The sequence below is a fragment of the Neoarius graeffei genome, chromosome 25 (assembly GCF_027579695.1).
Source record: "Neoarius graeffei isolate fNeoGra1 chromosome 25, fNeoGra1.pri, whole genome shotgun sequence".
NCBI classification, from domain to species: Eukaryota; Metazoa; Chordata; class Actinopteri; order Siluriformes; family Ariidae; genus Neoarius; species Neoarius graeffei.
Window position 1 is genome coordinate 17,565,643 of NC_083593.1, and position 11,965 is coordinate 17,577,607.

Genomic DNA, 11,965 nt, shown 5'->3' on the forward strand with positions numbered 1-11,965 from the left:
AGGTTTTATTCATATCATTTAGTAAATATACCCTTAATTAACAAGAGAATTGGGCAAGTTGAATATTCTTCACTATGGTGTGTCAGTAATAAGGAAGTAATCAGTACATTGTGGGATTATGAAATCCTTCAAAATGCAATGTCTCGCCTCTCACACAGCTTCAGCAGACAACTTCAGAAAGAGGCACTGGCTATAGCTGGAGCTATGGAATAGAAAAGGTACAATTAAATATGAATATACATGTGGTGCATTGCTGCCTCACAGCTCTAGGGATATGGGTTTGATTCTGAGCTCAGGTCCAGAAATCACTGTCCAAAAACATGCAGATAGGTGAACAGGCTATGTTAAATTGACCTTTGGTAACTTTGTACAGTGCCTTGCAAAAGTATTCATCCCCCTTTGTGTTTGTCCTGTTTTGTCGCATTACAAGCTGGAATTAAAATGGATTTTTGGAGGGTTAACACCATTTGATTTCCACAACATGCCTACCACTTTAAAGGTGAAAATTGTTTTATTGTGACACAAACAATAATTAAGATGAAAAAACAGAAATCTGGAGTGTGCATAGGTATTCACCCGCCCAAAGTCAATACTTTATAAAGCCACCTTTTGCTGCAATTACAGCTGCAAGTCTCTTGGGGTATGTCTCTATTAGCTTAACACATCGAGCCACTGGGATTTTTGCCCATTCCTCAAGGCAAAACTGCTCCAACTCCTTCAAGTTAGATGGGTTGTGTTGGTGTACAGCAATCTTCAAGTTATGCCACAGATTCTCAATTGGATTGAGGTCTGGGTTTTGACTAGGCCATTCCAAGACATTTAAACGTTTCCCTTTAAACCACTCCAGTGTAGCTTTAGCAGTATGTTTAGGGTCATTGTCCTGCTGGAACATGAACCTTCATCCCAGTCTTAAACCTCTGGCTGACTCAAACAAGTTTTCCTCCAGAATTGCCCTGTATTTAGTGCCATTCATCTTTCCTTCAGTCCTAACCAGCTTTCCTGTCCCTGCAGATGAAAAATATCCCCACAGCAGGATGCTGCCACCACCATGCTTCACCCTAGGAGAGCAGCACTTTCTGAAATACTCAAACGAATCCATCTGGCACCAACACCCATGCCACAGTGAAAGTCACAGAGATCACAATTTTTCCCATTCTGATGTTTGAAATGAACATTAACTGAAGCTCTTGATTTGTATCTGCATAATGTTATGCACTGTGCTGCTGTCAAGGGATTGGTTGATTAGATAACTGCATCTTCAACCTGAAGTTGATTTTTTTTTTTTGCAGCTTTATTTGTAGAAATGAGCAAATGTTGTTTATACTATTATTACTTTTTTATTGCCACTTTTTCTGTCTTCTACTCTATTTTACTGATTGTATTACAGTTTATCCTGAGTATATACTAGGTCTATATAAGATAGTAGCATAATATAAGTGCTATAAGACATAATTAACCATTTAGGCACCTGTGTCCTTGGGCAGCAGCTCTTCTGTAATGCCTTTTTATTATCCATTATCCAGAACCGTTTACCCTGTGCAGGGTCGTGGTCAAGCTGACTATGGGTGAGAGGTGAGTACACCCTGGACAAGTCACCAGGTCATCGCAGGGCTGACACAGAGACAAACAACCATTCACACTCATACCTACAGTCAATTTAGAGCCACCAATTAACCTAGCCTGGACTGTGGGGAAAACCAGAGCAAACCCCCGCAGACATGGGAAGAACATGCAAACTCCACACAGAAAGGCCCCCATCAGCCACTGGGCTTGAACCCAGAACCTTCTTGCTGTGAGGCGACAGTGCTAAGCACTACAACACCATGCCACCCCCTTTCATAAATAGCCTGTCTTTAATCTGTGATGAAATTTGGCTGTGGAGAACCACTACTATGTTCTCTGGGCTTCATTATTAATCAGAAGACACTGATTACTATTCAAAACTGACTTGTTTGAATTATGTTTTTGTATTCCTCTTTAATCTTTTTTTTGCCAAGCATCTATATACCACCAGGGTTATATATAAACACATATAAATGATGTGTGAAAATGATGACTGTCTGTACAAATTAAAAACTTTGTGACATTTATTTAGTCTAAATATCTAATACAAGTAAATACTTACATAACATCATAATTATGATAAGTAAAGTACAGGGTGGCACAGTGGGTAGTGTTGCAACCTGACAGCTCCAGGGTCCCCAGTTCAATCCTGGGTGTGGAGTTTTGCTTGTGTTCATTTGGGTTTCCTCCCACTGTTTAAAAACATGCAGGTGGGTGGAATGGTATGAATGAATGTGTGTTTGCATGGTGCGCTGCAATGGACTGGCATCCTATCTGGAGAAGGGATGTCTTGTCGTTCTTTGTATCCAGAATTGCTGGGAGAGGCTCCAGATCTCCCATTACCCTGACCATGATAAAGTGGTTGCTGAAGATGAATGAATCAAAGCAAGGTATAAAACTCAACAAAGCTGAATATTTTCCCATAACATCATATTTTATTCACTTATTAAACAGAAATTTGCCAATAATTAAAATTTTTAATGTAGTTAGCTTTCTCCTGTTATCCATGGGCATAGTATGTGGACACCTGACCATCACAACCATATGTTTCTTGAACATCCCATTCCAGATTTAGTCCCCTTGCTGTTATTACAACCTCCAGTCTTCTGGGAAGGCTTTCCACTACATTTTGCAGCATGGCTGTGGGGATTTGTCCATTCAGCCACAAGCGCATTAGTGAGGTCAGGCGCTGATGTTGAGTGAGGAGGCCTGGGGTGCAGCTGTTCCAGTTCATCCCAAGGATGTTCACTGGGGTTGAGGTCAGGGCTCTGTGCAGGCCATTCAAGTTCTTCCACTCCAAACATGGCAAACCATGTCTTCATGGATGTTGCTTTGTGCACAGAGGCATTATCATGCAAGAACAGGTTTGGACTCCTTAGTTTCAGTGAAGGGGAAATTGTAATTGTAATACAAAGACAATTGTGTGCTTCCAACTTTGTGGCAACAATCTGGGGAAGGCCCACATTTGGGTGTGATGGTCACATGTCAACAAACTCTTGGCCATATGAGGACTCGGAATTTTTTTTTTTAAAACCTCGCAAGAAACTTCTGCTGTTGTCAAATTCAATATGAAAACAGTATAGTGGCTACTTTCCAATCCTTGTTTGTTCTCAACTGAGGTCCAGGACTCCTTCTGTTATTGAAGAATATAACAGCTGTAACTACTGTCCAAACCATGCTACTATATGAAAATAATACACACATCAGATTCAACCACGTTAACAACAACATCATGATTTTTAATCCATTTATTATTAGTCTTAGATTGCTTAAAAGTGTCAAGGCCATGTGAATGAGTTGTTACTCTAAAGAAAGAGCATATTAATATACACCTATGATTTGCCTTACAGTCAGCACTGTTGTCAGAGATGCTGTTTTAGAAAATTAATCAACACCTCCTGACCAATCAGATTTGAGAATTCAGCTGTAGGGGAAAGCAGAGAGACTTGGGGAAGACTTGGGACAATTTGTATTCCCATAAATTAATTTCAACCAATCAGGTTTTAGATGACATCAGAAGTTAGATGTTGCCCCTTAAAGTGCATATCACGGGTAAATTCAGGAGCAAGATCAATGTAATTCTCCTATTTTATATTAAACTTTGGTCAAATATCTGTCACATTTTGCATTTTGTGCAATTTTTTTTACTTTGCGCAATACCAGAAAAATTCAGTTGAAATCAAGCCATTTGAGGCGAATTGGTCCGCCTCTGAAAAAACTTGGCATTTGGATTTCCCGGCAAACATTGATTTTCGTGACGTCACGTGCGGGACGCCTCCCTCTGAATCCTACGTCAGCGCTGGTTTGTTTATGAGAAAACGACCTGGTGGTTTTCTGCAAATTTCTTCAACATTATCGCGTAATTATTAAAATGGTTAACAGATGTATTGTAGGAGGGTGTAGCAACACCAAGCTTCTCTTCTGCTCCTCCTACTCAAGCGAGTAGGACGCTTCTTTGCTTTGCTCCTGCTTGATCTTTATTTTACTTTACTTTCTCATTTAATTTCCACTACTTTTTCATTTTATTTTTCATCTTTATAAGCTTTTAATTTTAATTTAATTTCCACTATTTCTTCATTTTATTTTTCATCTTTATAAGTTAGCTTTTAAAACAAAATGCCAGGGGGCAAAAAATCCAGGAGATCCTGCAGAAAATGCACAGAACTAGAACAGAGGATTTCTATCCTGGAATCAAAGATTGATGCTCTGCCAAAGACTGACGAATTAAGAGCAATATCTCAGGAAAGGAGTACAGAAACAGTGGCTGAGAATGCAGAGAATGTACCCCGACAAGCCGATGACATTGCAGATCGAGTGGATGAATTCATCGATCTAACAGGGCAAAATGTGAGTACAGATGAAAATAAAAACAGAAGACTTATTACCTCAACACCAGCTTGTTCTGATACTGTGCGACCCATGCTCCACAGCCATGCTATCAGAAATAGAGCTAGGTCTACAAATTACAATAGGATTTACAATCCTATGGAAAATCCACAGCCCATAAGGCTTCAGAACAAATTTGAATGCCTCAGGGATGTGGAAGCGGAATTTTCAGGTGGACAAACACATCGAACACATCACAACCGAAGAGCTATGGGAAGAGGCAAAAAGCAGCTCAAAACACCACCTGATCCCACAACCCTTGTTCTTGGTGATTCCACTGTAAGACATTTAAAAGGACATGGAATGATTATTTGCTGCCTTCTAAATGCATCCACCTCTGACACCAAAGACAGCATTTTGAAACTCATGTCCGAGCATAAAACTATCAAACGTATTGTTGTGCATGTGGGAGCAAATGATGTTTTCAGAGAACAGCTGTTTGTCCAAGAGGACTTCAAAAAACTCTTTTCTCATCTCTATAAGACCGGAATACAATCTTTTATCAGTGGCCCACTTCCTGCAAGGGGAAGTTTTGCATTTAGTCGACTTTTCAGTCTTAACACCTGGCTTGGAAAAACTTGTTTTACATCTGGTATGAACTTTATAGACAATTTTAACCTTTTCTGGAATCGCAGAGAATTTTTCAAGCCAAACAGCACTGAACTTAGCTGGATTGGGACCAAAGTTTTAGCAGATCATTATAGACTTGCAATTTTCTCTCAGTCAACACTGAAGAGAACAGTTGATAAGATGTTGCAGACTGACCTAGTTATAAACAAACAATTCCTCTGCAATGCCAAAACAATCATCTATGCAAGTCTTCACCAAGGACACAGCCATCTGGAGCAGACTGCCAAGAACCATCTGGGGCAGACTGCCAAGGACAACAACAATCACACGGAGAATGTGAGCATGCGATTTTATCATGCGATTCCATCCAGATTAAGGACCTGACTAAAAATAACCATGTCAAGGTTGCTTCGTCCACTTCTCGACCCCATGCAACTATCACAGAGACAATCAGTGAGACAGTCACCACAGAGACAGTCATGGAGACACTTACAAAGGCCTCACCAAAGTCTCGCTCTTCTGATTTTATCGTACCATCTCCGTCTCCCCCTTGCATGGATTTCCCAAATAGTATGCAAAGACTGATGCAAATGGCTACACTCTCTTTTTCCAGCCCAAATCTGTCGCGACAAGCTGTGTACCCAGTTCATCAAAAATCAACCAACAGACTGAACTGTGTTCGCCCAGGACTTTCAGCTGGCTACCAATCTTTTTCACCATCTTAAAGATACATGACATCTCCAATCCTCTCAATCTCAAACAAAATGGAACATAAAGAAAGTCTAGTATGATGTGCTGGGGGTCCCTGCATTGGGTGTAGTTTTGAAAACAAGCTGGGACCCAGTATGCCTATGCCATTCTCTATTCCTGTGTTGATAAGAAATAGAAAACATAGAGCATATTTAACCCAGGGGGTAAACCAGTCTAGTCTCCTTCCTGTTTCAAAACAACATCAGAGTGCCCAAGCGGATATTACTTCTAGACTTTCTGTAAAGCTAGCTCTTCTGAACGTTAGATCACTTTCAAACAAGTCATTTTTAATTAATGATCTTATCTGCAAACATAATCTTGATTTTTTGCTTCTAACTGAAACTTGGCTGGATCAAGCAAATAGTGCTACCACTCTTATTGAAGCAACTCCCCCAAATTTTAATTTTATGAATGTTACCCAACAGGGGAAAGGTGGAGGGATTGCAAATATATTCAAATTCTCTTTTCAATGTAAACAATCCTCACTTGGTGATTTTACATCCTTTGAACACTTATGTGCAATTGTTACATGCTCTCCTAACATATTATTATTAACTATTTACAGGCCTCCGAGACATTCAGCCAAAGTTTTTCTGGAAGAGTTTGGTGAACTGTTGTCAGTCATTTGCTTAGAGTTTGACTGTCTTATTATATCTGGGGATTTTAACTTGCATGTAGATAATCCTGAAAACACCTATGCCAATGAACTACTTGCACTTATTGACAACTTCAACCTTGTACAACATGTACAGGGGCCGACCCACTCTCGTGGTCATACCCTTGACCTCGTCATCACAAAGGGTCTTACTGTTTCTACTACTGTTGTTGACCTGGCCTTATCTGATCATTTTTGTGTTTTCTCTGATGTTTCTATGTCTCCTCACATTCAGAACAGCTCAATGACTATGGGTAGGAGAGTCATAAACGACAACACGTGTTCTCTTTGAGCAAGCTCTCTCTCGGATCTCAACCAAAATGTCAGACTCTGTAGATGATTTACTGGAAATTTTTAATTTAAATATGACCCAAATTATGGATGATATTGCTCCATTCAAAATCAAAAGAGTCAATGATAAGCAGAAAGCACCATGGAAGCAATACCCAGCTGTTAAACTGTTAAAGAGAGAATGTAGAAAGACTGAAAGAAAATGGCGCAAAACTAAACTTCACATCCATTATCAAATCCATAAAGAGATGCTTTGTAAATATAATTATGAAATTCGTAAAGCAAGACAGTCTTTCTTCTCCAACATCATCAACAGGAATATGAACAATGCCCGTGTGCTATTTTCAACAGTAGAGAAGCTAACAAATCCCCCATCACAATTAGCACCTGAACTTCTCTCAGTTAATAAATGCAATGAGTTTGCATGCTTCTTTAAAGGTAAAATTGATAAAATACGACATAATATTGCTCATAATATATCTCAGTTGCAAATAATTGAAAAACTGCAATCACCAGTGACACAGACAGATAACTTCAACACAATGTCAGAATTTTGTTTAATTGATTATGAGACTCTTGAAAAAACTGTACAAAATCTCAGTTCCTCAACATCTGAATTGGACATTCTGCCCACCAACTTTTTAAAGTCTGTTCTACATCTTATAATTACAGATGTGCTTCAAATCATAAATACATCCCTAGAGACTGGCATTGTTCCTGTGTCCTTGAAAAAAGCCGTTGTAAAGCCCCTACTTAAAAAGAATAATCTGGATGCTTCAGTATTAAATAACTACAGGCCAATATCAAATCTACCATTCATCGGGAAAATCCTTGAAAAAATTGTCTTCAATCAATTAACTGCCTTCTTGATATCAAACAGCTGTTTTGATAACTTTCAATCAGGATTTTGTGCCAATCATAGCACTGAAACAGCGCTGATTAAAGTTATAAATGACATACGTCTTAATACTGATGCAGGCAAAACATCGGTCCTGGTATTACTGGACCTCAGTGCAGCTTTTGATACTGTTGATCACAACATACTGCTATATCGACTTGAACATTGGGTTGGGTTGACTGGTAAAGTTATCAATTGGTTAAAATCATACTTAAAAGATAGAAGCTTCTTTGTTACCATAGGAAATTGTACCTCAGCGTCAATGTCCTTGACCTGTGGTGTCCCCCAGGGGTCGATTCTTGGACCATTACTGTTCAACCTTTATATGCTCCCACTTGGGCAAATTATCAAGAACAATTCAATTTTATATCACTGCTATGCAGATGATACCCAAATTTATCTTGCTCTATCACCTAATGATTATGCCCCCCTTGAATGTCTCTACCAGTGTATCAATCAAATCAACAACTGGATGTCACAAAATTTTCTTCAGCTGAACACAGATAAAACATCTTTTTTTCTATTTGGAAAAAAAGATGAAAGACTCAGGATTACCACTATTCTTGACACAAAGGGGATTAAAACAAAAGAAATGGTTAAAAATCTTGGTGTTTTCATTGACAGCAAGCTAAACTTTGAGAGGCATATGAAAGCAATTACTAAAACGGCATTTTATCACCTAAAAAATATTTCCAAACTAAGAGGACTTATGTCAAAAAATGATCTGGAAAAACTTATACATGCCTTCATCTCTAGTAGGGTTGATTACTGCAATGGCCTTTTCACAGGCCTGCCAAAAAAAAAAAAAAACGTCAAACGACTTCAGCTGGTTCAAAATGCAGCAGCTAGGGTTCTCACACGAACAAAAAGAACAGAACACATTACTCCAATTCTAAGGTCCCTTCACTGGCTTCCAGTAAGCTACAGAATTGACTTTAAAGCATTGCTGCTGGTGTACAAACCTCTAAATGGTACAGGGGCCAATTACCTCTCTGATATGTTGCAGCAGCCTAACCCAATCAGATCTACCAGATCGCAGCAGAAAAATTTACTGTTAAAACCTGTTGTTAAAACAAAGTGTGGTGAAGCAGCTTTTAGCTACTATGCAGTACAGCTATGGAACCAACTGCCAGAGGACATCAACAATGCTCCTGCTGTTGGCAGCTTCAAATCTAAATTAAAGACCATACTGTTTTCAGATGCTTTCTGCTAAATTATTAATATTGCCATCTCTACATGTTTTAAACTCTTTACTTTTACAATCTCTCCATGTTTTAAATTTTACTTAACTTTTATTCTATTTTATTCTGCTGTTTTTTTTAAATTGAACTTTTATCTCATTTTATTTCTACTATTGTTTATTTCTTATTAATTTTCTTCCCCATTTATTTTATGTAATTTTATTTTCTATTGTTTACTGTTTTGCTTTTACTTCTGTAAAGCACATTGAACTGCCACTGTGTATGAAATGTGCTATATAAATAAACTTGCCTTGATGGGATTAGTACTCATCGTTTCCCACATTGCGCTCAGGTGACAATTCCATATTTCAATGCAAAATCGCTAGCTGCTAAACTTGGTCTATACAGGCTGTGCACTGAAACGGTGCAAGCTCTCACAGCCTGCTGGCGCTTCCGCAGGTGACGTCACGAATCTGGCTCCAGACTCCCTTGGGATTTTTCCAGATGTGTTTTGTTATTTTATTTTTTTCTGCTGTAGACAAGTGGCCTTGTGCAAAATTACCCTTCTGGACGAGTGTGTAAAGGGACATACTTTTTTAAAGATATTTTTTGGGCTTTTTTCACCTTTATTGGATAGGACAGTGTAGAGACAGGAAATGAACAGGAGAGAGATCAGGAAATGACCTCAGGTCGGACTCGAACCCGGGTCCCCGGATTTAGGGTGTGGTGCCTTATCCACCTGAGCCACAACGCCCCCGTAAAGGGACATACTTTCATATAAAAAAAATGAATTTGGTCCAGGATATGCACTTTAAGGTGATGATACATGGGGCAACTTTTTGCGCAATGTTGCTGGCAATGGACAACAGACAACTGGCAACAACCAATCAGATAAGAGCAAATCTATTGCCAGGGAGACAGACACCATAAAGATGGACACTGAAACATTTGCAGCTGTCATTTTTATCTTGGCTTCAGCCTCAACTAAGTATCACTTCTGGAACAAAATTGAATAGATACTCTGGTCAAAAGATAATTTGCCATTATTTTAACATTTATAAGTCAAAATAACCACATTATTCTGTGAATAATAAACACTTTTTAAATCTCTTTAAAATGCTACTAGTCTCAATCACATATGCTATAACTAATACCTGACACATACATGACAAAAACATAATTGTTTAATTCTCATCTCAGCAAAAATAAAAAAAAAGGACATGGACCAGGAGATGGCTGTTGAGGAGAAAAAGTGGTTGACGGAGGTCCTGCAAGGCTTCCTTTTTTAGATCGCAAAGTTTGTACTGTTTTGCCCTTGGGTTCCACAAGTAGTCATGCTCTGTATGTGAATTAAATCAGACGATAAGTTAGATAATCTCTATTACAACTCACAAAAAAAAATCATGAGCTGCCCATCACTTTTAACTTGATGCAAGAGAGCTAGCGTTATCCCTACGAAGCTAGCGATAACTTTCAGCTAACCATGTTAGCAAAAACCACCGGTAGTTAGCTAAATCCCATTCAGTCTCTAAGGAGCAGTGGTTAGCTAACGGAAGTTTACACTTGGCTGAAAAAAAAAATTGATGTCTTAATTCCACCCTGAGCACATAAAAATAGATGTCTGTTGGTTTTCTAAGCATTTGATGAGGTCAATTCACCACTTTGGGTTTACACAACAATTTACTGGCATAAAAAGATACAAGTTGTCTCTCTTTTTCTTCACTCCACTGCCATTGAGACGCCGCCATCTCTGAAAATTTCAGAAGCTCTCAGGTGGTCATGTGATTTGCTGCTAGCACTCTGATTGGATGATCTTAAAAAGTTGCCCAAAATGATCAAAATTGTTCAGATAGAAATTATGTTGCCCAATCTCAGTGGGAAAGTATCGAAGCGCAATTGCCCAGCAACATTGGCCAAAAAGTTGCCCCATGTATCATCAGCCTGAGAGTAACCTACTTCCTTTGGAGCCATGAAGCTGGACACTGCAGTATGGTTTATACAGTTAAATATTTTTGTCAACCAAAACTTGTATTTTCTACTTCGCAATCTGTCTCCATTCTATGATGCAATGCACGCTGGTGAATTGAGGATTTGTTAAGAATTAAAATATGTAGCCGAGAGTTACAAATATACGGCATTATTTATTAAACCTCAATTCTGGGGGAAAACATTTAAGGATTTTTTTTTTTTAATGGCCAGATGGGGAGACTTGGGACAGTTCATCATGGACATTTCTTGTGGTTTCCAAATATAAAATTGTTTAAAATGTTTGTTAAAAATGTGGGTGTGTAGCTGCATGAGGATTAAACTTATTTCATTCCCTCCTGAGAATGGAAATGTTTTGTTTAGTCAGGCTTTGGGTAAACTGACATTTTTCTATCGCTGTACCAGCAATGTGTGTTCATACGTTACAAGTTTTGATTATAAATAAAAATGAAACCTGAAGGCCTAGGTATTTTATTTTTGTCCCAAGTCTCCCAACATAATGTCCCAAGTCTCCCCGTCAATGTCTCATGTCTCCCTGCAAAAAAATAATGACAGAAAAAGCAAAGCCTGAAGGGCAAGATAGGTGACAAGCTGAGAAACTAATGTTGTGGTAAGAGGGTAGAGTAAATACTCTCTAATGCTGTTAGGGTTTTGCTGGGATTCAAACCCAGGTCACTGGTGTGATAATCCAGCAAACCCCCACTAGGCCACCAGGGGGATGACACAAGTACAGAGGCGTGAGGTGAAAGTAGAAAGTAGCAAAAAACAGTTTATTTATATTATATACACTATATACAATCCAGGCAAAAAACCAAAAAAGACAAAAAGTATAATCCAATGGAAAAAACAAAAAGAAAATCCAAAAGCTCAGAAGATAAACCAAAATAAAAATATCCAAAAGGTTAAATGTCCAAAAACAAAAGGAAAGGCAAAATGCTGAATGCTCAGAAGATCAAAAAGGTACAAAGTCCAAAGAAAGCAAAAAATATAAAAAAACACAAGGGCACAGGCAAGATATGTGAGACAGAGGAAACTAGCACAAGACAGCATAGCATAAAGACTCCGTAACAAGGGAACAAACAGAGGGGTATTTATACACAAACTAATTAAGGAACAGGGCGGGGCAGGAAACAGGCAATCAAGACAAACACAAAACACAGTGGTGGCCTCTAGAGGCCAAAACAA